Genomic DNA, 25,440 nt, shown 5'->3' on the forward strand with positions numbered 1-25,440 from the left:
GTTACTCTTTTTTTATGATTCCTTGTTCAGCAACTGGTACCAGCGTTGCCTTCAGCAAAAGCCGCACGTAAACGACAACATCCCAGGCAGCTTTCGCTGTGTGACATACATGAGGGTGGACAGGAGAGGCATTTCTTTTACTTTCTAGAAGCAGGTGAGCTCCCACTTAATATTTAATTCAGAATCTAAGCTGTTTTCACCAATCACTTGAAAGTTAAATAATTATCCTGTTTAAAGAAACCTAGCAATTATATTTTGCATCCCCCCCCAGCAGCTATTGCTGTTGTGACAATATTCATCTTGTCCATGATGACTGTTATCTGCTGTATAAATATTGATGATCTGAGTAATTGCTGTTCTGTACATATGCTTCTCAGAGATATAAATTTCTCTGCCTCAAGTAGGCTGCTGACAAAGTGCTTTCCTCCTTTTGCGTGGCAATGAAACATTACTGGAGGTGCCAGAGAGTTGTTAGTCCTGGGGGAGCGGGGGGAAGGGGAAGAGCAGTGAGTAACAACAGCCTTTGGAGAGGGGGAATGAAGTGATGTTTGCCTGGACTGGGAAGACTGAATAGTCCCAAAGAACAACAAGTTAGCTATGCCGGTATTCAGGAGGTTTAAGTTTAGCTTAGGCTGTGCCAACACCAGACACAGCTCAAAGGGAAAGAACCGTCCTTGGCCTCAACGCTGGCCACCACTAAGCAGGGCGTACCATGCTCTTGGGACATGTCAAGTATGACATGCACATTGTACCCACCCAGTGACTCACTGATGATGGGGGTTACTTTTTCTCAATTAAAACCCAACCAGAAAAAGAAGCCAGTCTTGTACTGCAGGAAGACCACCAAGCTGAACATTATGCCAGGCCAGAATTCCCAATGCCACACGAAAGCTCATCTTGAAACACCCAACACCCACTCATTGATACCACAGGCATACAACACAGCATCGCTTCAAACTCTCTTCACTAGTTAAATGCATTTGTCCAGCAGACTTTGTGACCAGGAAGGTAGTCCTCCATCTTCCTGCAATTGGCAAATCACTAAAAACACCCCACTGTGTGCCCCGGCTAACCTGATCGTATTTCCCCACTGTCTGGCAAGTACAAAGACCCAGTTTTGAGAGACAGAGCCCTGCCATAGACACATGGCCTTACACTTCCAGAATTGAATTCTGTCTCTGGACTTTAAACAGCCAACAGTAATATGAGAGATAAAGGCTTTTCCTCAGTGGGCACAAAATTTCTAGGATATAAAACCTGAGAGTCTGAATCCCAATAAAATTAATTCTCTAGAATTAGAGGTCAAGAGATGAAGATTTTTTTCAGCCATGTAAAGTTTGGCAAGATTTATACCACGAGTTTCCCTGTAGCAATACTCTTTTCCTAAGGTCTCGTAGAAATATTCTTTTCTAAGGTTTTTTACAGTATTTGAAGACTAACACTAGACAAAGACATTTGAATTTTTTTTAACAGTGTTCTCTTTTAACTAACATATTCCACAGAAATTAAGGGGAAACTATAAATCCGCCTGATTTACATCTGTTAAGGAAGGACTGTGTGTTACCAAAGATTAGGGAGGGTAGAGAGAGGATGCAGAAAACAGCAGGAGAAAAGACATGGGAGTCCCTACAGGACCTGGAGGCCGGGGCAAGAACAAGAGGAAATGGTGGGTAGGGACAGAGAGCGAGCAGGAAGCAAGGTCAAATTCAGATAACATGTGAGCCACGTTTGGAGTGCCTGGAGGTGGAGAGGGAGGAACTTAATGTTTGCAATGAGCAAAAGAAATGAGAGTCTGGAAATCTTACTTTCTCTGTTGCCTTGTTCAAACAATTGCATAAGCCACTATATGTAATCACAGCAGCCACTAATTTTTATATACATATATTATACACGCATGAGCAGACTTGGGGAAAGTAAACACCAATACAACCAATCTTCTCCCTGCAATACTGAGTGTTAAGCCACTCGCTTGTTCAGCACACCCCTCGTCATACAATTAATTCCCCTCCTGCTTTCTGCAGCTTCTTTCCTTCCCCCATAATTTATACAGTACTTTGGGATTTAATGTTACAGTCTCTACTGACAACTGTTGTACCTCTCTGAATCTTGAAAGGAAGTTGCTTCCAGCAGAAAATTAAAAGTCGAACTCTTACCAGTAAGTAACTCGGGGCATGCTTAACTAATACTAAGCCACAAAACATAGTGTAATAGTATAATTAGTCCAACAGATCCTTTAAAAAACAATCCACATGACCTCACTGTCAGCTCTTACACTGAGTCATTTTGCAGACCAGTTGAAACAGAGCCCTGCATAATTCTCTAACATCCACAGCGTGCTGCGTCGATTGAATTAGAGTGGATCCTAACTACAATAGCCAGGTTTTAGTCTCCACGCTTTCTTTTTTTCCCTTCTGTTTTTAAGACAAGGCACAATCTAGCGGCCTCCAGCAACCATCCAGTCTTACCTACATGGCCTCCCCCAGACCTACGTTTTGTTTAGTTCTAACACACACTATATGCACACAGAATGCTCTACTACTAATGCAAATTATTTTGCATGCAAACACGAAATGCAGGCGGCCAAGCCAGCAACTCCCCAATTCACAAGCACAGACTTAGTGCTCTCAAGCTTTTACATGCATATTAACTCAAATGCAATTAGAGGTACCCGTAACTGAAAGTCCTGTTAAAACACCTTTAAAGAAACTTACTCAAATCTTAAGCGTTCACATCACTGAGTCACTAAAAAGTGAAATGAAGTTTCAGTTGAATAATACTCTATTTCCTAGGTAGTTATTAATCCCATGTTTCACTCTCAAATCAGTCACTTAACTTCACTAAAGCTATGCCTGTCCGTCACATCTTTTCCCGCACAGCAATGTCAATCTGGAGTGTAAAGAAGTACGACCTCCATCCACCGTGGCTGCATCGCCAGATTTCCTTAGAGAGGATGCAAAGCTGCACTATTACCAGCTCTGTGTTTTCATCAAGAGAGTAGCTAGTTTCATCACAGCTGTGCCAAAGTCACTGTGTCCACAAAAAGAAATGCTTTGCTGGGTTTGTATCCCGTTAAAATATCTTTCATGGAGAAGTGAAAATGCAATTTCACTGTGAAAATAAACACAGTGGAGTTAATAATTTCTTGCACTGGGCACGTGGCCTTCTATATTCATTGCTTCCAAACATCCACAACACTCTCAAGACCTAGGAAGCCGACAATGTATGGTCTGCAGGACCCTGCTTCTCTAGCTCTTTCTAATTTGCACCAGCTTTCCTGGGGGGAGCAAGGGTTGCAGGATGGTGTTTGTGCCTCCCAGATGCCAAGCACCCTTTCTTAACAGGTAAGTGCAGGTGGATGCTACATTTGCCCTCCTTTACTCGTGTAAGATGTGTGAGCGGGCCATACAATTGCAACCGAGGCACAGTGAAAGAGGGACTTTTGAACTGTGATGAAGGGATGGCTAAATCATGTGCAGCCATCCTCAAAGTGACACAGAGACCTGTACAGATTAAGGAGGTGCAGCACACCTCCTAGTCTCTCCCTTTGCTAGAACAGAACTATTTTGCACCAGCTTTTCACAGGAAAGGCATTCACAGTAAGAGATTTTGCCAACACCTGGAGGTTTGTGCTTTACCAAGCTAGGAAATCAAGCCAGAAAACTGACGGAAAGTGTCTGAGTGCTATCCTAATGAGATTTATTTACATTTTGTCCTTCTGAAACAAAATACCAGGTACCGTATGCATTCACCCAGTAATTCAAAGAAACGTAATAAGCAGTTTGAGGTTCCAAGCAATCTCCTGAAACTGCTACAAACCTCTTTCTTCCAGCTTTTTGGCTGCAGAGCTTAAGGTGTCAGCAACCTACCTTAGAACAGGAGCTGATGAAATGGGGACACTTACAAACAAAAGTGATACAATGCAGTTCACAAACTGGTTTGCTTACAAAGGAAACACGTTTAGCGGTTTCCTTTTATGTAGCACTAAAAAACTGCAACTTGTATTTCTTTGCTTATGATTTTTGCAGTGGTCTACGATGTTTTCTTCTTCAGCTACTGCCTAGGGGAAACCCAGTTTTCACTTCAAGCTCCAGAGAGTCTAAACACATGTATCCCGACACATGAGAATAACCCCCACTTCCCGCACGCATCACAACAAAATCGTAATTCTCTTCTCAGATGAAGCTGATCTTCAAAAACCTTAAAAATGTATCAAAATAAGGCCAGGATTGAATTCAGGAGTGTCTGGAGGAGGAACAGCAATGCTCAATCCTCCTTGCAATCATCTCCAAATGTTGGAAGTTTGGTAGGTTGGGGGGGGGGGGGGGGGGGGGAGGGTTTGGGGTTTTTTTGTTCGTTTTTTTTCTCTTACAGTAAAGCTCAGCTGGTTTCAACAATTCCCCATGTTCACCAACATGGGAGAAAAGAGGAAGAGCTGATGCAAGATGCTGTTCCTTTTGGGCAGGTCAGCGCTTTCAGTGCTCTGGCATCTAGGTTTCTGCCCGCTGAGGAAGCTCCGAATGGAGAGCACCGATGGGGCGCACTGGAGGTCACAAAGCACTGCCAGGAATCAGATGCCAACAAGAAAGATGCACTAAAGAAGTAAAACAAACAAAACCCCAAACAAACTAACTGCTCCCTTCTCTCACCTTCTTTTTTTTCCTCCTGCCTGCACATCTGTAGCAAAATCAGAAAAGCAGCAAGAACAAAAAATAAAATGTTACTGTGGTCATAGAGGCAATTATTTAACCCACAATTTCCCAATAGCTTTTAAAAGTATTGTCAAGGATTTTCCTTTCTTGGAAGAGACACGTTTATTTCACACAGAAGCTCGTGTCATGTGTGATGTTACTGAAACATTCAGCGACTGTTTCATCCACCTAGATGACTGCACGCATTTCTCGCGTCCTCTTGGATTTGATCTGCAAAAGGTAGAAGCTGATACATCTCAGAAGTACGCAGCGTATCACACCAAGCGACCAGATCCTCTGAAAGCAGCCGTTGGCTTTTGCTCAGACCCATGCATCATGAACGAAATGGAGAAGAGGGGCTCCTGAACTGTGATGCAGGGCTGTTAAGCAGCAGGCAGGTCAGGCCTGTGATTTATTAAATCACTCATTTTCACTAGCTTTTTTATTTTGGTAAGTCAAAAATATCCATATATTTTGTTTTTTCCTCCATACACACATGTACAAGTGTACATACAAAACTACTTCTTCAACCATTCACTTTTCTTATTTTGCCACTAAGAGAAACATAGAAGAAAGAGGGTCTTTTTACAATTTGCTTTTAAATGAAAAAAATGGATAAAATACATTTTTTTCATGGAAGTTTTGGGATTTTGGAATAGGCATTTTCCATTTGAACTAATTCAGTCAGCTGAACATGTGACAAATACTGAGAATAAATAGTTTCAGACCAAAGAGCCTGGCCCTTTGATTTCACCTATTAAAAAAAAGAAGAAAAAAAAAAAAAAGAGGTCTTTCTAGCCATAGAGGAAGCTAATCATCAGTTCTAAACTGACGTTCAGAGGATATGAAAATCAGATACCTCTGTACTCATCCTACGCTGACCCTGCAGTAAGCTGCTGATCCACAGTGACACCAGCACCGAGGAGCACCCGAGCCTCTGTGGAAAGCGTGCAATGGCTGCCTTTGTTTCCACTTGAGAGTGCACGACACAATTGGCATTTTCCAGCGATCACTGTCTACTGATCATCTCATCAGTCATGCAAATAACCTTCTTGGCCTCTCATCAAGTGTTTCTCCAGTTTAAACAACATGCCCTCAGATTGCACAGCCCTGGGTGCAAAAGCTGCTGCCATGTCCCTCTGAAATAACCTCAGCGTGACAACGCTACGTATGCCACACTTCGCGGCAGCAGCCTGCTGAGCACAGCCACGTATTGGGAGCCCAAACGATCCCCCAGCTACCGTAACTGCTCACGAGCACTTCTGTCCCTAGAACTGCACATGTGAAACAGCCAGACACTGCAAATGCAGGGGATCGCATGGAGGTGGTGTTGCTCGGCTGCAGCAACATACCTTCAGGCCTCCTAAAACGAAACGCTGAGTAAGCAACACAGCAGAATGGCTACCGTTCTGGATGAGCACTTAAAAAAATAGAAACAGGAGCCTGGTTCAGCCCCACCAGGCCATCAGTCCCTGCCCCAGGGCTGCTGCCACAGTGGTGCCAGTCTCCGGCCCCGTCCCTGGCTGGACCTCGGGCTCACGCTTGCAGCCATGTCCCCAGTCCTGTCTTTGTCCCCATCTCCTGCCGCTGGATGGACCCCAGCCCTAGTGCATCACCTGCCCTGCCTGGGGCTGTTGATGGACCCCATCAGAGCACTCTGAAATCAAATGATGAGAAAGACATTCTTCTGTGAAACATCATTACCACCCTGCCAGCAAAGTGTGGATTGCAAGAGCTTCCAAAATAAGAGGAAATGTATCTGTATTAGCCCCTCACCCTCAACATCAGGCCCATATTGCCAGTTCTCATAACACTTACAGGGAAATTGGCATACAGAACAGTGCGGCAAACAAAACAAAATACTGCGAGAATCAGGTCAAAAAATACCAAACAGGCCTTGATCCCACAAAAGCAAAGACAAGCTATACCTGGACAAGCAACTTGCAGCTGTAGTCACCGGTGCTAACAGATCTACCATGGCAGAAGGAAGAAAACAGGCTCCCAAGCATCTGCAAAATAGCATAATTCAGGTTAACTTTTAAATAATTATATTTGGGAAGTATTGCTAAGGGAAAAAAAAGCTTAAGGAATTCAAATATTCCAAATAACAATGCCAGCACTTCAGCACCTCTGGTCCTGCTGTGACCACGCACGCGCGCCTTGCCGAGCACAGCTCAGTCGCCAGCAGTTCCCTTCCTCGCTGGAGGGAGAATCGCTGGGCTTCCAGTGCCACTCTCAGCAAATTTTTACTTTCTAAGCAGCAAGTGTTTGTATAATAGAAGTCCTCCTTTCAGCACTACCAGCTGTGCCCAAAGCACAGCAACTGCAAGCACGTACACTGCAAAACCTCAACGTTTGCACATGTGTAAACAGTACACTTCTAGAGAGGCAGAAAGAATATTTTCAGAGCAAACACCGCAAAGATTTCAGGTCCTTTAGGATGTCGAAAGGCCTCCATAATCTGCCGCTCACCTTCAGCGCCTACTGCTTGCTCAGTGAAGATGCCTCTGTAATTCACAGGGATTACAACCACATCTCTCAAACCTGTTTTACCACCTGCGAGGACACCACCTTTGAGAACGTAAGAAACTTCTCCTCCTGCAGCAGTCCAGAAGCTCTTTGGTGCACTACCCTCCCTAATGTTAGCTTGAAGACATTAAAATACCAACCAACAGCAGAGCAGGAAACACAGCAATAGGAACTAATTTCTAAACCTCACCACACAGACTGCAGCAGCTGCCCCAGGGAGATAAGCAGGGGAAAAAGGGGGAGCTTGTCACAGCCCAATCAGACCCCAGAAATCCTCCGGACGTACGAGAGAGGTGGAGAGCACCAAGCTTAAAAATAAGCATGCTAAAGCACTCAGGCAGAAGACCGCCTCCACCACCAAATTAACTCACTTTTGGAAACAAAGCAAGCCTCCAAGCCCCTGAGCATACCTCCTCTTATCCAACTTCACCTGCAGCTGGTGGGAGCAGAAGGCTTGTCTGCTGAAGATGCCAGGACGTCGTAAGACTGGGACTTTAATTAAGAGCCCACTCTTGAACAGGAACATCTTGAAAGGTGTCTCCTTCACAGCTTTTGACTTGGAGAAAGCAGGAGGCAAGAGAAAAGGCTGATGCTTTCTCCCCTTAACTAAACCACCTACACACGTACTTTTTCCAAATGTGCCCAGTTAGGGCAAATCATGTTTGGGTTAAGGAGACTGTGGAGACAAGTTCTCAATCCCAGAGGAAAGAAAGGCTAGGGAAAAATACTACAAGAAAACAGTGTTTTTGTTAAAGCCTGAAGAAAAACAAAACTGGATGGAGAGCATTTTGGTCCAATCCTCAGTAAAACATACTCCATTAAAACACCTGCCCATGAGAAAACCTCATGCAGCACACAAACATCTGGGCCATATTTTCAAGATGGCACTCAGCAGGAGCTAGCTACCCACTGCCTCCAGTTCACCAACCTCCATTATGCCTAAAATCATGACTGTTATTTTCCTGCTGTCACAGCCTTTCCTTTTTCTTTGCAGAGCACCTAAATATACTACTTCTGCTTAGAGGAAAGCGTTTGACCGCAGTTACTATCAGGACTACACAAAGGTATGGGTGCAAAGACACTCTAGCCATGCAAGCCAGCCTACCAAAATTATTGAACAACATATGGGAAAACCATCAAATAAAAAAGGAACCGCTGTCTCATGAAGATCCTACAAGCATGCTTCACTGCATACTTGCTGGACCTTCACTGCATACTGCAGGGTTCAAAAGCCAGACCCATGAGGCAAAGGGAGCCATACCAGTGACAACAGACCCAACCGGGGCAGAAGCAGCCCCACGTGCAGCCTCCGCCACAGCTCATGAATGACATGTGTCTGCACCTGATGTTCGGTGCAGACACTCCCCGGGGCCAGGACAGCTTTCCTCCTAGCAGTGACGAGAGAAGGAACAACGAAGAAAATGAGAAGGCAGGGTATAAACCAAATTGCAAGAAAGCTCCTATTGCATGGCAGGCCATTCATTTAGGAGTGCTACTCACAGACTGAGTGGGGGGCTTCATGAGCTGAAAAAGGATCTTCCCCAGGTTAAAGGCAAGCAGACATCAGTGCAAGATGGCTGTCATCCAGTGTGAAGGAAACACAGACCCACTTGCCAGTCACCACAAGCCAAACGGCTCCAGCATCCTTACTCCTCTCCACGGGGATGAAGGGCACACAGGGGAAACTACAAGTCCAGCACCTAGGTACTCCTCACAAGCTTGTGCATCTCAACAGGTAAAGAGGAAAATCTGGAGCTGCTGACAATAGACTTTTTTTCTCTAGCTGCATTGGGACAGTATTTCAGATCTGATTTACTGTCTGGACACAGCATGCTACCACACAGTGCAACTGAAAAAGACAGAGCACCAGAGTGTGGAAAACAGACTGGCCCAAGCCTTTCCTTTTTCCTTTTTTAAAAACAATACATTGTGCAGTCTATATCAACATCCTCACAAAAAATGCTCGCTCTATCCTGTACCTCAGACGCTGGCTGCTGAAGAAAATCCAGAATGCAATTAAAACATGGATTTTGTTAAGTTTCAGTTCCCTCTGCAATTTTATAATCGTCTCATCCATCAATTTTGAAAGAATATTAATACTGGCATCAGCTGGCTCTCCACCTCTTCTGCTGATCCAGCTTTTTCAAAGCCTTGTCCCTGCCTCCCAGCATCTGACCACAGATACTGCGAGAAAGAGGAGGAGGAGGCAGAACAGGGGGTGGACAGAGGCCAGCAGGGTACACCCAGCGTGGGGGCCAATTCTTTCCCAGGGGAGCTACAGCAACTTAGGGTGCCCGAAGATGTGCCCGAATATGTTTCCCTCAAAAGAAACACAAATTATAAAGGACAAAATTGTGTAACTGAATTCTACCCAAACTCGCACCAAATCCTAAGCATGCAGGTTCACTGCTCCCTTCCAGGCAGGAGGTGGCTAGGACAGCGACATGCAATCTATTTTTTGATTTGCAAAACCCTTTTTTTGCCTCTGAAAGATGTGCAGATCTCTCCATTGATACAAGTCATTTCTCCCAGTTATCCTTCATAAACTTACGTCCTTGCGCCCCCCAGGTACCTGTGGACCAGAGCTGAAAACCAGTCCCATGCTCCTTTCAGTAGTTCTTTCCTTGTCAAATATGTAAAATTCATTACTCAAATACCAGCTCCTGGACTTACGCACATGGGTGATGCAGGGAGAATTGGTTGGTACAAGTTTTTAGCATCTGTCTCATTAATTATTTTGTAAAAGTGTACAAGTCGTTGAGTCACACAAAACTTTAAGACACACTGTTCTGTCATTATTTTATGAACCTAGTTTGACAGTTTATATCTATCATGGTCATGATTTAGATCATACTCCCAAGTACAGAAGTCTGACTTTAAAATCATTGTCATCCCGACTGCTTCACTGCAGTCAGCTCCAAGACCAGATTTCGTTGGCAACTGCATTTTCTTTGCTGGTATCATCCACTTTTCCTCATCTAGTTTAATGAAACAAAAAAAGCCCAAAGTACATAAAGCAAGCCAATTGTTATGCTCATTCATGCATAATCAGAAATTTCTGCTTCCTCCTCTCTTACTGCAGCGTGAGGTTTATCCTAACCACCCTCCCCTGCTCTGAACAAAGCTGTAGGAAGAAACTCACTGTAAGTTGGTCAGAAGACTGACACGCAGGCCAAAAGCATCTAATGGCTTGCTGCGACTACAGACATCACTTCTCTGGGAAGCGGCTGAGTTGCACTAACTTGCATTTCAGCTGGAAGCCCAGCTTCTAGAACCTGCACACCCTTGCTTGCACTATCATGTTTCTATTCATTCCCAGAAAACAAAAAAGCAGAAGCAGCCAGTCTTCCTCACTCTTCTATGAACTGATGTGATTTCAATCTCATATTCAATACCATAAAACGGCACATCCACCTAGGCTTAAGTGTAGAAGGTAAGTGGGATCAAGCAAGACTGCATACAACGGAACACTGAGAAACAGGGCAGAACACAGCATATTCTTCAGGTGTAACCTATTTTTATAGACTTGGCCTAATGTAGCCATTTACCCATTGCCTGATCTCAGAGGATGCCCACAGTAATGGCTCTAGACTAAAAGTATGGAGGATGAATCCCCTAAAATGCTTCTCTCAGAGGTACTGGGCTGGCCTTTACCTACAGTTTGAGCATGCAAAAATTACAGCTCTGAATTGGAATCAAGACTGCACACAACCCTACCTGGGTATCTAGATCTGTGACCTCTGGAAAATTATAGGTGGCACCAGTAGTAACAACAGATGGGCGCGGGCTCGAGCAACGGTACCAGAAAGGAAGGGGGAAAGCAGGTGGCATTTGTTAGGGATTCACAGAACAGAGGGGAAGGAGGGGAAACTGGGGAGGATGAGGTTAAGGGGATGAGAAAGTAGGCTGCCACAGAGGGAGGAGCAGGACAGACACAGGCAAGTCAGAGAGGACTCGGGAAGCACCAGAGCTCTACCCACCCCATGCTTAAATGGGATTTGAGGGTATCTTGGCTCTGGGCTGTGAAACCCCACAACACAGCAGCAGATGACCTTCTGAGCATGTCATCCCACTCTGGCAACTACAACCATCCGTAGCCAAACAATGCTCTGAAGCAGGGATAGAAATTAATGCTACAGCCCAAAGGTCTATGCCCTCTGGATGACCCGAGTCACTGCAGATTCATGTGACAGAACTAATTTTTATTTATCTCCCCCTTTTCCCTTTGTACAGTTATAAAATTATGTTTTAATCCAGCTATGTTAAATTTTCAATATGAAGAGTGCAAACTGGAGCACCCCAAAACTAAGATGTATCATAATGAAGACTGCCTATATGACCTCCATCCACCTCCTGTATACATCTGTACTGATTCTGTCTCCGATTCAATGACCACAAATCATTTGAGCCCTGGAAATCAACTGCTCTGGGAAAAAGATAGGTTTGTATAACAAAAAGCGATGTCTGTCTCTCAGACCCTGCCTCACTCCGTGAAGGTCAGGAAGATTAGTGAACAAGGCAGCACAGGAAGAAAGAGACAACCACCTCGCTTGAGGAAGCTGGACATACCACCTGCAGGCAAGAATTACCTCTTTCTTGGTTCCACAGCCTTTCTAAGATGCTCAGCAAGTCCCTGAAGCGAGTTTTTCCTTCAGGTGACCCCTACTGGGGCAGTCCCAACCCTCTGCAAAGCCAAGACATTTAGGGCTAACCTGCAAGAGTGCCAAGACTTACAGCTGAGGTCAATCGTCCTTGCGCTTCCAGCAGATGAACTGCTACATCATGCTAGGTATTCTGGGGTGAGGGAAAAATAAAGTCATCCCTAAGCATCTCTCTGAGGCAGCCAAAATTGAAGGCGTTTCAATCATTTGAGCTTTATTTGCTCTGCCTCCATTCCTCAGCTATGAAAACGAAGACAGTACCTGCACCTGAGATGCTGCAAGAACAAGAACTTCTCTGCCTGCAAAGCCCCCAGGAAGGACTGCTCAGTTCAAGGTTTGGGTGGGGTGTAAAATAAATAGATGTGGAGACACATGCAGAAAATAAATGTCAGGAAGAGAAAATGAATTATGCAGTAATTACCTATCCACTGAAAGAGGGACTCTGTGAAAAGGAAAAAATGATGCAATTATAGAATTAAAGATTGTATCATAATGCAGATGCAAAGGAGAGCTATGCAACGTTAGTCCTGGTGCTTCCTTGCTTTTGCCCGCCTGGTTTTGTAACCCCATTGTTCTCCTAATGTCATTATTTTGTAAGTAATTTAAACACAACATAATTATGAGCTCATATGTTTATATCTTTTCATCATTAATAACGTGTGGAACAACTGGCAGACTCTGCTCCCAGTGTGATTGATGCCTCCAGCAGATGGCTGTGAACGATTCTTTTTTTTTCCACCTTTATCCGAGGTAAAGAGCAGGGAGGAGAGAGGGAGACTTTATATTTCAACTTCAATTCCGTGCACAAACATTTGGGGATTTTGGGGTTGTTTCAGCAGAGGAAACCAAGACCAATATCAACTGACTGCTCTGAAAGAAATCGTAACACACCAGATTTAAAGAGCAGAGGCACTGAGCAGCTGATGTGCTTTGTCCAAGGTCAGAAGGAAAGCTCCCAAGGCCTGGATCCCAAATGACCCCAATAACAACCTTCTGCCCAAGCCACTGAATCCCTCCTACCTCCCACATTAAAACTTGTTTAAGTATAATTATTGCTGTTAACTGCAGGTCAGGGAAGAAGCCACTCACCTCCAGGCTGTGTTTACTGGTAAATGCAGCCAATGAGCAACTTCTGAGAGTGTGTCATAGAAAATGCAACTGCAAGCAAACATTTCAGTTGTACGTGTTCATCCTGGACGATAATTGTTATATTGGGGTTTTTAAAGCGAATTACCCTGCACGCCTCAGACTTCAGGCAAATTGCCAACGTGTTTCTCAGAGTCAGACGAGTCTGGCTCACCCTGCTTCATGAGGGAAAGCAGCTGCAATAGCAACAACCTAACTTGTTTTATTTGCAGATGATATTAGCTGGCAAGAGGCAGTGTGTCTGACAGCACGCTCGCTATGTAGGCTTCACGCTTTTTAAAAAGTCTTATTTGTCTTTGTATCCCCCATTTGTAAAAACACACACACCCACCTTTCTTTTAAGTAGTATCTTACCTTGTCTAATGGGTGCTGGCAGCTACTACCACGAGTTTTACATGCTTTTTTGTTCCTAACAAAGCATGCTTCCCTTCCATCTTTTCCCATCCTCAGAGAGCAGAGCCTGCAAAACCCAGAGCTATCAAGTCCCTGAGATACAGCCAGTCAGAGTCTGCAGTGTCCCAGGCACTCGGGCCACACCAGCTCTCTCCAGTACATGTTTTTCTGGAAAAACTCCACTGTGGAAAAGTCTGCTGTGGTGGTAGAATCATTGCAATCCTTCCCTCTTGGCATGCAACCTGCTCAGTTTGGTTTAACACCTAACAGAGAAAGCACTACACCATCACTAAGTGTATACATTTAGCACAATACAGTTAACAAGAACAGGCAGAAATGTTACAGCAGCAGCGTTTTACCCCAGGACTGCCTGTTTCAGGATTTCTCACACAGAAGTTCAGGTGGCCAACACCGACAGAGGAGGTACCCGCATAGGATGTTTGGTCCAAGCCCAAGAGCCCACTCTTGGCTACCAGAGTCATCTACGTGCCACGCTGCCAGGGGTACGAGTTTATGCTCGTGGAAGGGAAAGGAAGGGAAGCATGAGACATTCTCCTTCACCAAGTGCTACGTGTCTAAGAGTGTAGAGATTTACACTCAGATGCCAGAGGTGCCCAGCTCCATCTCCAGAAGGCAAAGTTGGGGGAGGGGCGGGGACGACAGCATCCCCCTTTGCCTTGTTGGCATGGCTCAGTGCTCCACATCCTCTGTAACCCATGAAGGGGAGCCAGCTACACAGTTCCCCCCTTCATCTCACCTTGACAGATGCATTAGTCTTAGCTGCATCACAGGCTGCCTGAAAAGGAGTGGCATATGGGTGTTTGAGATTCAGCTTGACCCTCTAGGGTGACACTTAGTATTTTGACATTAAAGAGTGACACTGGCAATCCCTAAGGAGCCACGCTCTAGGCACCAGGACAACAGGCATTTATTGTCTAAAGATTAGCAGCACCAGCGAGGGTAGCAAACCATGCACTGGCTGAGGAATTGCATGTGTATCCCACATATGCTCCTTGACACCTTGACACTCCTTTTTCTTATGCTGCTGCCTGAACAGATGCCTGTCTTTTCCTTCAGTCCAGGTCTGGAAGAAATGTGCCCATCACACCCAGCACAGCTGTGCTGAAAAGCCGTCTAGCACTGGCACAGCCCTGTCTGTGCTGTCTAGCAGAGTCTTACCCTGGGTGAGGGTAAGACTGCTTTTTTCCTAGCATAGTTTTGCCTAGATTTCTGAGGCAGACCACCCCAAGACACCCATGCCAGACCAGCTGCACCTACACTGAGGTGCTCAGCAGTATAGAAGCATGTCCCTGACATCTCACAGCACTACATCAGCCCAAGTACAAACACCTGCCTAACATAACCGTGGGGAGGGGGCTGCGTGGGAATCAGAGACTGTATTCGCTCACGGAAGCTATTTTGGGAGAAACGTACGGCACTGAATGTCATCTTCTCATCACTGTCAAATTATCATTGAATTCAACAGGATGACGCTGGTGAACACCCAGATAATTACGCTGCCATTGTACACGTGCAGTTTGTGCGCGCACACACCGCTGCGCAAGTCCTGTCCAGGCTGCACATTCCCGTCTGCTCCGATGCTCACCTCTGTTCAGCCCAAGGTGTCCTGGAGGTCAAGAAAAGCAGGCTCCAAGCCATGGCTGTCAGCCTTCCTAAATCTCAAGTGGCTTTAGCTTGACAAACAAAAGGGCAGCCACGCTGCGAGGAGGCGTAACAAACAGGCCCCGTCTGCCTGAGATACGCGTCCTCCCCCCTCCTGCAGCTCCTTCCAACGTTACCCCACACCCCCACCCCTGCTCTGGAGAACACCCACACCTCCAGCTGTGGCCAGGGCTACCAAGGTGCTTGACCACCACACATGCAATGCCTGGCCGGGCAGCTGCTAGCAGGCAGAATGGAGAATAGCTGAAAACAGCTCCTCCTTTTCTTCAGCGAGAGCGCCGCTTCAGAGACTTCCCAGCCAGCCACTAATCTTAACAAAAACAAGTGGGAAATTAATGATCTTCAAGACTGCCAACCATTGGTGCAATCTGGTTGAAACTGGCCAAACGCAAAGGGCCAGAGACAGACAGCATGCGTTTCCTGGGGAAACTAAATTAAAATGAAATTAAATAAAACTAGATTAAAACTAAGGTGCATGTAATTAGTGGTGTTTCCACGTTCCCCTATGTCCCAGGAACGTCTTGCTCAATCAAGCGTGCAAGCTGCACAGCACACACTGCAGTTAAGCTCTGCAACTGCCCAGCTTTTATGCATCTGTAGCAGGAAGGGGCAAATAAACTCATTTACATCCGAAGGTTACTCAGAAGGGGTAATCTCTGCAGCAGGAAGACAGGGAGGGCGAAAGACATTTGCATCCAAAAGGACTGAAGGGCTATTACTCAGCTTTCAGTGTGGAAGCTGCTGGGGCTCCTCTCTCCTTCACAAGCCCCAGCCCCTGAGGTGATCTCACCCCAGAGATTTCAGCATCTCTTTCCATCCCCAGCATCCCTCAGCCCAGGCTGGCACCCGGCCACCTGCACCAAATCAGTGCCTTTGAGGCTGGGGTCGACCCTGCTGAGGTTGGGCCAGCAATGGCTGAGCCCCTGCCAGCACAGGATATGGGGAGCTGCCGCACAATTAGCTTGCGCTGATGAGGACTGGAAGAGTTTCCTCTAGTGCCGCTCGGTTTGACAGACTGTGCTATAGAGCTACATCAGTTCCAGGGCTCCTCTGCTCCCTTCGCAGAGCCCAGCACAGCAGCAGCAAACCTATTTGTGTAGAAAATAGCATCAGGGAAGCAAGCAAGCAACTCTGGACAGACTCAGAAACAGCTGTGGAATTTTTCTGGAAGAGCTGCTTACTGTAAAGGGGAGGGAAGTCCAGCCTCCCATCTCACTTCCAGCCCACCCACCCACCGGATAGAGGCAAAGAGCATGAACAGGAGAGAATGTAAGGCACGCCAGGATCCCAGGCCTTGGGAATTGGTTTCCCACATTCACCACAAAAAGAGAGCGCTCACGCCCAAAATCTACTGCCTTGAACTCAGATTGCGCACCGTTTACTCAGCTGAATAACCACGCTCAAGCCAGTGGAATTACTTGCCTGAATAACTGCTGCTTGATGCACGGAAGGGCTGCAGAGCTGGCCAACATAAAACCACAGGCATACTGAAGGCAACGTATGACCACCCTTTTAAAAGACCGGTGCCCTAGGCTGGGTGGTCAAAACCAAAAATCACCATGTCTTTGGTAGAGTCATGCCAGTTGATTAGGGCATCATCTAGGTCACCTGCAACACTCTAGACCTGTGTCCTCCAGGCACCATCAACTGATTGGGGTCACAGTCCGAAAAATATTTCACTGACTTAGAAAACTAGATTCTGCTCAAAAGAATGGCTTGAACATTTAAGAGTATAAGCTTCATTAGCTTCCAGCAAGACTGTAAGTCCCAAGCGCAAACTAATACTCCATAAAACTCCAGCTGAGAACCACCCCTGCTTCTACTCTGTAAGTATTGGTCCTAAGTAAGCTCTTCTGTACTGAACCCGAACAGGATATGGCATTTGTTCTCAGCACCGTGCCAGTAAAAAAGGTGTGCAGTTCATGTGCTGGGAAAGCTTACGAGAGGCAACCCTGAGCTTACCTTGTGTCTATCCCTCTTTAATTTCACTGGGACAACACGCATGACTAAAGTTAAAACTGTGCTGAAGCCTCCATCAGACTGTGGCTGATGGAGCTGCTGCTCCAGTTCATCGAGGGGTCAAGGTGAGAAGCCTGAAATGAAGCCAGAAAAAGGTATAAGAAAAACATACCCATAGATTCTGGCAAAGCTGGAGGCCCGAGGGAGTCTTGGGGAAGGGTGACCAGCCCCCAGAAGCACCTACCTGCCTGTTCCCTGCACGCTCTGCTAAGCCATAACGTATCTTTGGATGAGCGGCTCGTTCCAAGCTATTGCATTTGCGTGTGAAATTTAAACACACTATACTAAGGTCAAAATAATATTTACTGTCCTGCTGGCTTTTCTAATCTGGATATTCCAGTGCTCCCAAGAAGACTTCGTAACACGCGTATAAAACTTCCATGAGGTGTGGCCCAACCAACCTTCCTCCCCCCAGACAAGCAGCAGAAAACAAACATCTTTTTCGTTTGTCTTCACATACCTGGCAAGCTGTCCAAACCCTCTGACAGACCTTACAGGTTTGAACCAGAGGGTTGGGCTTTTTAACTATACTGCCAACAGAAGCGTGTGCACGGTGGGAATTTTCCACAGAGCCCCGTCCCGAGAGCCCCGGACACCCCAGTGCCACCAACACAGCACAAGGCTGTCCCAGCTCCGCAGTCCTCAGCCAGGGCTACTTTTAGGTTTTGCCTTTCACGCAATTAACAAGAAGCTGAAACCCAGTCGCGCCCCGTTACATAGCCGAGAATAGCGTTTCCAGCAGAAGGCTTTTCCCTAAATTGCTGTTATCATCATCTCACGTGCTCCGCATTAGTTCGGACTCAGTGGGCGTTTCAAACAGGCCTGCGACCCCAGCCCGGGTGCAGAAAGGCTGAAAGAAGGACCTTGGTATAAGTCGGAAGTTGGAAGGTTACACAAATATCTTCCAACGGCCTCGATCAGACCCAAAACCCTAAGCAAACATGTAGCAAAAGAAAGTATCTCTGAAACGTATGATTAAAAAAAAAAAAACAAACACCACACCATGGACCATATCGGTGAGGAGGAGGAAGAGAGTTACAGCGAGGAAACACAAACAGCGGAATGACCGTTTATAGTTCAATTAATGGCACCTTATCAAAAGCCTGTTTGCTTTCTTTTTTTCTTTCCAAGACACCTATCACACAAGCACACACCCTTAATGCCTCCCCCGCCAGCAGCCCGCTGCACGCATCTGAAGCGCAGCCCCAGTTCAGAAGAGGGGCAGACAGAGCCCTGCTCCCGAAGCCCCTCCACCGGACGGCGGGTCGGAACAAAGCGCCGGGGCGACGGGTGTCGGCGGCTTCGGGAATCCCATTTTTGCAGCCCGGGAAGGCAGCACCTCACGGCGGGAGCAACTCCGAGCCCCGCCGCCGCGCTGCAGAGCGGGCACCCCACCTGGGCACGGGGCTGCACGCCTCCCTCCTCGCCTGGTTAAAAAAAAAAATCAAAGCCGTTTTCTAAATCAAACCCCAGGGAGAGGGCTAGCATTTAATGACAATACCGAGTCACCGCATGTCTTCTCCGCTAACTACCAGCGTAAGGGGGGGGGAAATGATCAACCACTAAAAAGAAAACCCCAACCCCAAACCTCCAACAGAAACAAATTCCCCATCCGCCCCAAACCCCCGCCTGTAAGTCATCTGGATTTACTCGCTCCCGAAGCCCAAGGATAGCCCTCCTCCGCCCCGCACAACGCCGATGCGGTGCGGGCGCCTTGGGTTTCAAAGTAACCTTCGCGCCCCGCCACCCTCCCGGGACGCAGCGGCGCGGCGCGGGGAGCCCCACGCACGTTTCGGCGGATCACCTGGACCTCGCATCGCGCCTGCCTTCACCTCCCCGCGGGGGGAGCGGAGCGGAGCGGAGCGGAGCCGGGCGGCGGAGCGGCGGCGGCGGCGGCGGCAGAGCCCTGCTCCGGCGGCGGCGGGGCCGGGCAGGGCAGGCGGTTACGAAACCCGCGTCTCCCCCTCGCCCCGGCGGGCGGGAGGCGTGGCGGGGGGCATCCGCGGCGCCCCGCTCCCCGCCGGGAAGAGGCGGACGGAGAGGCGCCCCCGGCCGCCGTATCCGCCGCACATGAGCATCGCCCCCCCAAAACACCCCCCGCCTCCCCCGCCGCCCCGACGGGTCCGGCTGGCGGGGAGGGGGCGCCCACTGACCTTGCCGCCATCCGCCGCCATCCGCCGCCGTGCCTGCCCGCGGGGTGGCGGCCCCGCGCCCGCCGCCGCAGCCGGCGCCGCCCCGCCGTGTCCCGTCCGTCCCCCCACACCCCTCCCTTCCCCTCCCACCCCGCCGGGGTGCGGGGCCGAGGCGGGGCCCAGGCGGCGGGAGCGCCGGAGCCGCCCCGATGCGCCCCGCTCCGGGCCGGGGCCGGGGCCGGGCCCGGGGCCGAGACCCCCCCCCCTCCGCCACCGCCGCCCCGGGCGGGGGGAGGCGGCAGCTCTGGGCGCCCCGCTGCTCCCCGCCACAGCGCCGGCACCCCCGGGCACCCCCGGCCCGGCTGCTGGGTGCCGGGGAAGGGCTCTGCGGGTTTCAGAGGCACGGGGCGCGGGGTGGCTGCACCGGAGCGCGTCCCCCGCGGTGCGGCCGGCCAAAGCCGCCCGCAGGAGGTGCGGGGGGCTGTTGAAGACCCCACGCGAGGCAGGTTCGCAGGCTGAGGTAACTGGTGCCTTTAGCCCTGAAGACTTTCAGTCACAGTTGGAGTCTTAGTGCTCTGTTACCGGTGCCTGTTAAAGAAAGGAATAGGTGCCTGTGGCAGGTTGTCTTAACCATAGCAGTCCCAGGGCTGGGCTAGGGAACAAGGCCTCCCCTTTATTCGTTGCACCAAGGCCTATATCTGCCACAGAGCAGAGGACCACAGACTCGTTTCTGCACTGCGTGCAGAGAAAACAATCCTATTCACATCAGTGGTAAAAGAAAAAATGCATATGTACCTCCTAGTGCCTCACATGGGATCAGGAATGGCAAGCAGCAAGAGCTACGAATGGCAAGGGCAGACAAGTGTCTTTCCACTGCTCATCACCTCGTCTTTCTGCAGAGCCGGTGTTGTTTTGGGGCAAACAGTTGCAAGAGGTGTGAAAGCAGACCTGCAGGTTATCCAGGTGCGGGGTTTGGTTAGAACAGTCCTCTCCTCCCCAGCTCCTACAGCTCCACACTGAAGGCATGGGCTGTGGAGGAGTAAAAACCCCAGTAATCTGCAAAATGAAGCATTTTCACAAAAGTCTGCTTTGTTTCCTCCCCTTCCTTCTCCCCTTCTCCTCTGCAATGGGGCTAATGGCAGAGCAGGGTCTCCAGCAAGCTGGGCTTACCACTGGGGAGACCCTATAGCGCATTCACTAGTACAACTCCCAGGTTCTGTCATAAATATTTAAAACTCAATTACCACTCTCAGAATGAACGTTCAAGGCAGATTTTCACATCCCACAGTGTTTCTTGTTTCAAACCTTCCTAATCAAATAATTGAGATAGGAGAAGTCAAATAGGCCAAATTCAGCCACCAGTTTGGGGCTGGTTCCCCCCTCGTGCCTGCCTCCAAAGTATTAGTCACTACCATCCCCGACCTCCCAAGATATATTTTACACCACAAATATCATTTTAGCACATGCAGCTGACTTCCGCTTCTCCGCTGAGAGGCTAGAGGGATGGTGTGAAAGCTTTTGCTGCTCCCCCTTTCCCCCCCGCCCAGCTGACTCATCTGAAGAGCAAACACCCGATCTGCTTCTCTCCAGGCTTCCTTTCGCTGGGCAGGGGTTGGGGGCTGCCTGCCATCCCCTGCTCTGCCCGCAGGGACGGGCCATGACCCATGGCACCCGCCGTGACCCACGCCTCCCTACCCCAGCACCTCAAGGTTCTCCAGGCTTTGTCCAGAAACAGCCTTTGAGATGCCAGAGAGCAGGGCTGCGCAATGTTTTTTACAATTTAAGGAGATCCTTACACCAAATTCACATTGAGCATTTGTGTAATATTCTGTTTTTGAAGAGATGTGCCAAGTTTGGGAGGCACAGCTTCTTACGTGCTTCTGTGCGCTGAGTCCCTGCCATTCCCTGGATCAGTTCCCCCCTTTCCTCTTCAGAAAACAAGTGGCAGCGAATGCCCACAAGCAGTGCTACAGTACCAGATCTCCATGGACAGAACAGAGGAAAATTCATTACAAAATGGAAACAAATGTCCCTTCGACTAAGCACCGGCCAGCGCTGCTGCAAATGATGTCCGCCAAAGAGGCCAGGGACTACACAGATGCGGAGAAAGATAGCCTGCTCGCTGAGACGGATCCCGCAAGGCAGCGTTGAAGAGCATGGGCACAATGACTTTGTTAATTATATTGCTGCTGTGGTTTTATCGTTGCAGCAGCATTTAGACAGCCCAGCTGAGAGTAAGACACCCCCATCCACCCCCACCTGGGTTAAGTGGGCAGCAAAGAATTAAGTATTTCTGCTCCTGCATGCAAATACAAGGTCCTGATCCTGGAGGGGCTAGTGCACACGCTTAGATTTTAGCATCTGACTCCCTCTACTGAATGGATTAAAGTTTAACGTATGCGCACAGCTCCTGGCAGAAGCGCTGCCAGAGAGATGCTAGAGAAAAGGGGAAGGGGAAAGGAAGCGTAATTACTCCCAGGAGGATTCGTGTATTGCTGACGCTGTCCCCCAGGCTGCACCTGTTATGAGAAGAAGAGTCTTTAAATCTCTAGGGAAGAAATCTTGAAAAGTTCCCAGCAATAGGCTTGAAATGAAGGAAGGGAAACAGATTTCAGCTTCAGATTGCTCCACGTGGTTTATTTTGATAAAGCTGTTTTCACTAGGATGCGGATTTCTAAAAGGTGGCGAGTTCCTTGGCACTGCCCTTTTCAGTGCCTACCCGATAAAAATGGCGTAAAAAGGCTCGTCCAGTGCCAGGGGTGTGCAGGACAGAGAGGAGGACAGCCCTGCGCTCTGTCCTGCAAAGGCCGCTTGTGCTCTGCTGCCCTTTGCTATTCTCTCACTAGTTTGGTTGGATCAAGGGACCTTTCATTTTCCGTCTGGATTTTTCTGACAATTCTTATAAGCACATCATATGCAACAGTCAATTAGAGCAAATTGCTCTCAGACACATTCCCTCAGGCACAGCTCATACTGGGGAGGTGGGGTCCCCCATCGTTCAGGGGGATGATAGGAGTAATCCCGACAAGTGCTGGGATAGCACTGGGATACCATAACAAAGGTAACTAACTCTGGGTTTCTCCATTATGATCACCCAAAGGACCTCTGATAGGCAATATAAGACCTCAGCATCAAACTTTCAGCTACAGGAGCGAGTCACCAAAGAATTATAAAACCCAACTGGAACTTGCCAGCCTTTTAAAAATAATCAGTACATGGGAGATCCATTCCTTTTCATTTCTGAGGTTTAAGTGGAGACTTAAATCATATTCCCAAGGTTTATTCTGTTACTAAGAGGCCTAGGAACATTTTTTAGCCTAGTTTCCGAGAGACGCAAAGTTCATATCATCACGCTGTCTGTGTGCCTTCCTGTTTTCCTTCAACTGCCTTTGAAATCGTTGGCCAAGCTGTCCGAGGAGAAGAAGTCAGAGACAGTAATGTCCCTACTTTCTTTTTTTTTTTTAATCATCACTGGGGCAGAGGAAATAAATTTCTTTGATCCCCTCCAAGCAAGAGGCAGGAAGAGCTCAGCTGTTCTCCATTCAGTCGGGCAGCCAGCGAGCGCACGTGCATGAGACAGCAATATCTCCCCAAACTTCATAATATCCCCTGCTCACGTAACATCTTTCAGTGGAAAAAAATGAAGACTTCTATGGCCTCAGACATCTGGGACCAATGGGAAAAAAATTACGTTCACCATTCAAATTGCTACTGAGTCATGGCCTGTCAAACTTCACACCTTGCACAAAAGCTTCACTGAAGGCTGTTGCCTAAAACTGGGAGGCAAAAGTACAGCTCACAGAAATTAAAAAGGCATCTATCAGTGGAAACAGGTTCAAGCCCCACTGATCACAGGCAATTGTTACTCCTCATATTGATACCCTGTGATAAAATTATGACAATCATTTTGGCTCATCAAAATCTGACAGCTACGTACACATTCCCTTGCTGTCTTCCATAAAACACTGTTTTATTGCATGCGTTAAAGTATTCAGCAGAGTATTTTTACAGATTGCTAACCTGAAAATGGGCATGTAAAAAGGCCGCATATTTGCAGTAGCTCAATTTAATAAATTGCTTCAAACCAGCACTCTCTCTCAAAAAAAAAAAAAAAAAAAGCCCCAAACAAACCTCTAGTTAGGAGAAGAGCCTTCACCCCTGTGCTAACATTAAAGGCTTCAAGCAGGAGAAGATGCTTAATGTGCTTACAGTAGAAGAGCAACAATTTATGTATTCGGCTGTAAGCCATTGAGCCCACATCTTGTCCTTGGGCTGGGTACAGAAATTTGACAAATTATTTTCTCCTGTGATACTTTGTAAATGCTCATCTACTAGCTATAACCTTAAAAATGAAGGTGCATTGGTATCTTTAGGTACAAAATGTAAGGAAGTTGCTCCTTCAGTGTTGGCCAGCTGCCTTTACAACCAAAGGGGAGATGTTCCAGGAGGTGATTCAGGGGAGGAATACTCTGACTCACCTTCTGCTTGGGCTAATCTCCCTCCACAGACAAGATAGGGGAAAAAGCTTCCTGCCTTGAAGTTCAGTGCCCAGAGATAGGCAGCGCAAATAGCCCCCTGAGGCTCCTAATCCAGGAGAACACTTGGGCATGCTGATACATCCCTTTGCCTCCCCTAAAGTGGTGGTCCAGCCTAAACCAGGCTCAGGGAGCCACCTCAGAGGAGCCACACACCGTGTCCCACCAACCTGCGTCCCACCTACAGCACTGCCTCACCACCGGCCTCCGGGCAGCCTGTGCGGATATGCCTGCCACGTGCAGACAAGCCACACCGGGCGAGCTGCACCCCGGCCACCAGCCCACCTCGGCACAGCATGGCTGAGAATGGAAGGGACCTCTGGAGATCCTCTTGTCCAACGCCCTGCTCAAAGCAGGGCCAGCAACAGCGGGGCACCCAAGGCCGTCTCCTGCTGTGTTTTGAACATCTACTGCCAGTGCAGAGTGCTGGATGAACACACCAGGGATGCTACCGCAGCGGTTGCTCTCTGTACGGTCCTGGATATTGTCTCTGCTGCTGCAGTTGTCAAGAAATGAAAGAGGGGGAAAAAAATGTTTATGGGCTCTGGCAATTATCTGCAGAGCTTCATGCTTATCTCCTCTTACCCCATCACAAGGTGATGTTTATAAAAATACAGTGATACGAATCAAACCTTGATCCTTTGTTTTTTCCTGTACACCAGGACAGAGTCATACCTGTATCTTCTCAATAATTCACTGCATATTAAACAAAAGAGTAAACATCTGTGTGAAAAATATTCTCACATCAGTGAATTTCAATTACCAAAGCTTGATTATTAAAAACAAAACAAAACAAAAAAAACCAACAACCACCAGCTTTTCTGGTATCCAAAGCAGCGCTGAATTTGTTGCTGAGCATTAACTATATTGAAAGTCCGTTAGTTAGACAGCCCCTCATTCATCCATGTTAATTCACTCTCCTCCTCTGAAGTAGCTGAGGTTTAACAGAATTACAGTCCTCATATAAATAAATGACATGCAGATATTTCATCATAATTTACTAAGTGCCACAACTGCTTCATTCACTGTTCAGGACTTGCATGCTAGAGCATCACGATGGCCCTTTGGCACCAGCTCACTACAGAATAACTACAGATAGTCCCATTGCTCACAAAAGGCTCTATTAAAAAGAAAGTTGAGGCTGCAAACACAAGCATTCAGAATTAGAAAATGCCCAAATTAAGGCTGATTGTGCAAGTCCTTCCTGACATAATCATATGCTTCAATTACATGAACGCATGCTTCTTTTCACAGCATCCTGGGCTCCCCTTCAGCTGTGTGGGATCTCAGCAGCACAACCCCCTCATCCCGCTCCCCACTGCCAACCTCCCTGTGACCTCCCCCTGTGCCACCACCCCAGCTCCACGTCCCAGGCTCCCTGTGCCTTCACCCTGGTCTTCAGCCTTGGTGGGCCACTTTCTGCTCTGCAGCATAAGCTCCCCAGTTTTCCTTGCCAGGCTGTTGCCCACATTTCACCCCTGCAGCTTCCAGCCCCCGTTTCCCACCCCAACTCCCAGACCAGGTTTCTTACAGCGGGGCCCGAGTATTTTCTATACCCCAAGTCCCCAGCCTCAATCTTTCTCTCTAGGCTGCTTTAGTCCACCTATTTATGCCACCTCAACTAATAAAGCCCAGGACCCTTCCTCTTCACTGT

The 25,440-nt window shown here is 48.0% G+C and overlaps 1 protein-coding gene across 2 annotated transcripts in view; it reads right to left on the reverse strand.

Moving 5' to 3' along the window:
* RNF152 (ring finger protein 152) overlaps window positions 1–19,363 on the reverse strand; it is a 45,313-nt gene extending 25,950 nt beyond the window's left edge. The window contains exon 1 of one of the 2 annotated variants that reach the window (XM_064443458.1): window positions 19,273–19,363. The gene's annotated coding sequence lies outside the window, so the exon portion shown is untranslated. Of the gene's footprint in view, window positions 1–18,923; window positions 19,181–19,272 lie in introns of those variants that run through there. The other variant, XM_064443453.1, reaches the window with a different exon arrangement.
* Between the last annotated feature and the right edge of the window lie 6,077 nt (window positions 19,364–25,440).

This window comes from Phalacrocorax carbo, chromosome 2 (genome assembly GCF_963921805.1).
Source record: "Phalacrocorax carbo chromosome 2, bPhaCar2.1, whole genome shotgun sequence".
In the NCBI taxonomy this organism is placed as follows: Eukaryota; Metazoa; Chordata; class Aves; order Suliformes; family Phalacrocoracidae; genus Phalacrocorax; species Phalacrocorax carbo.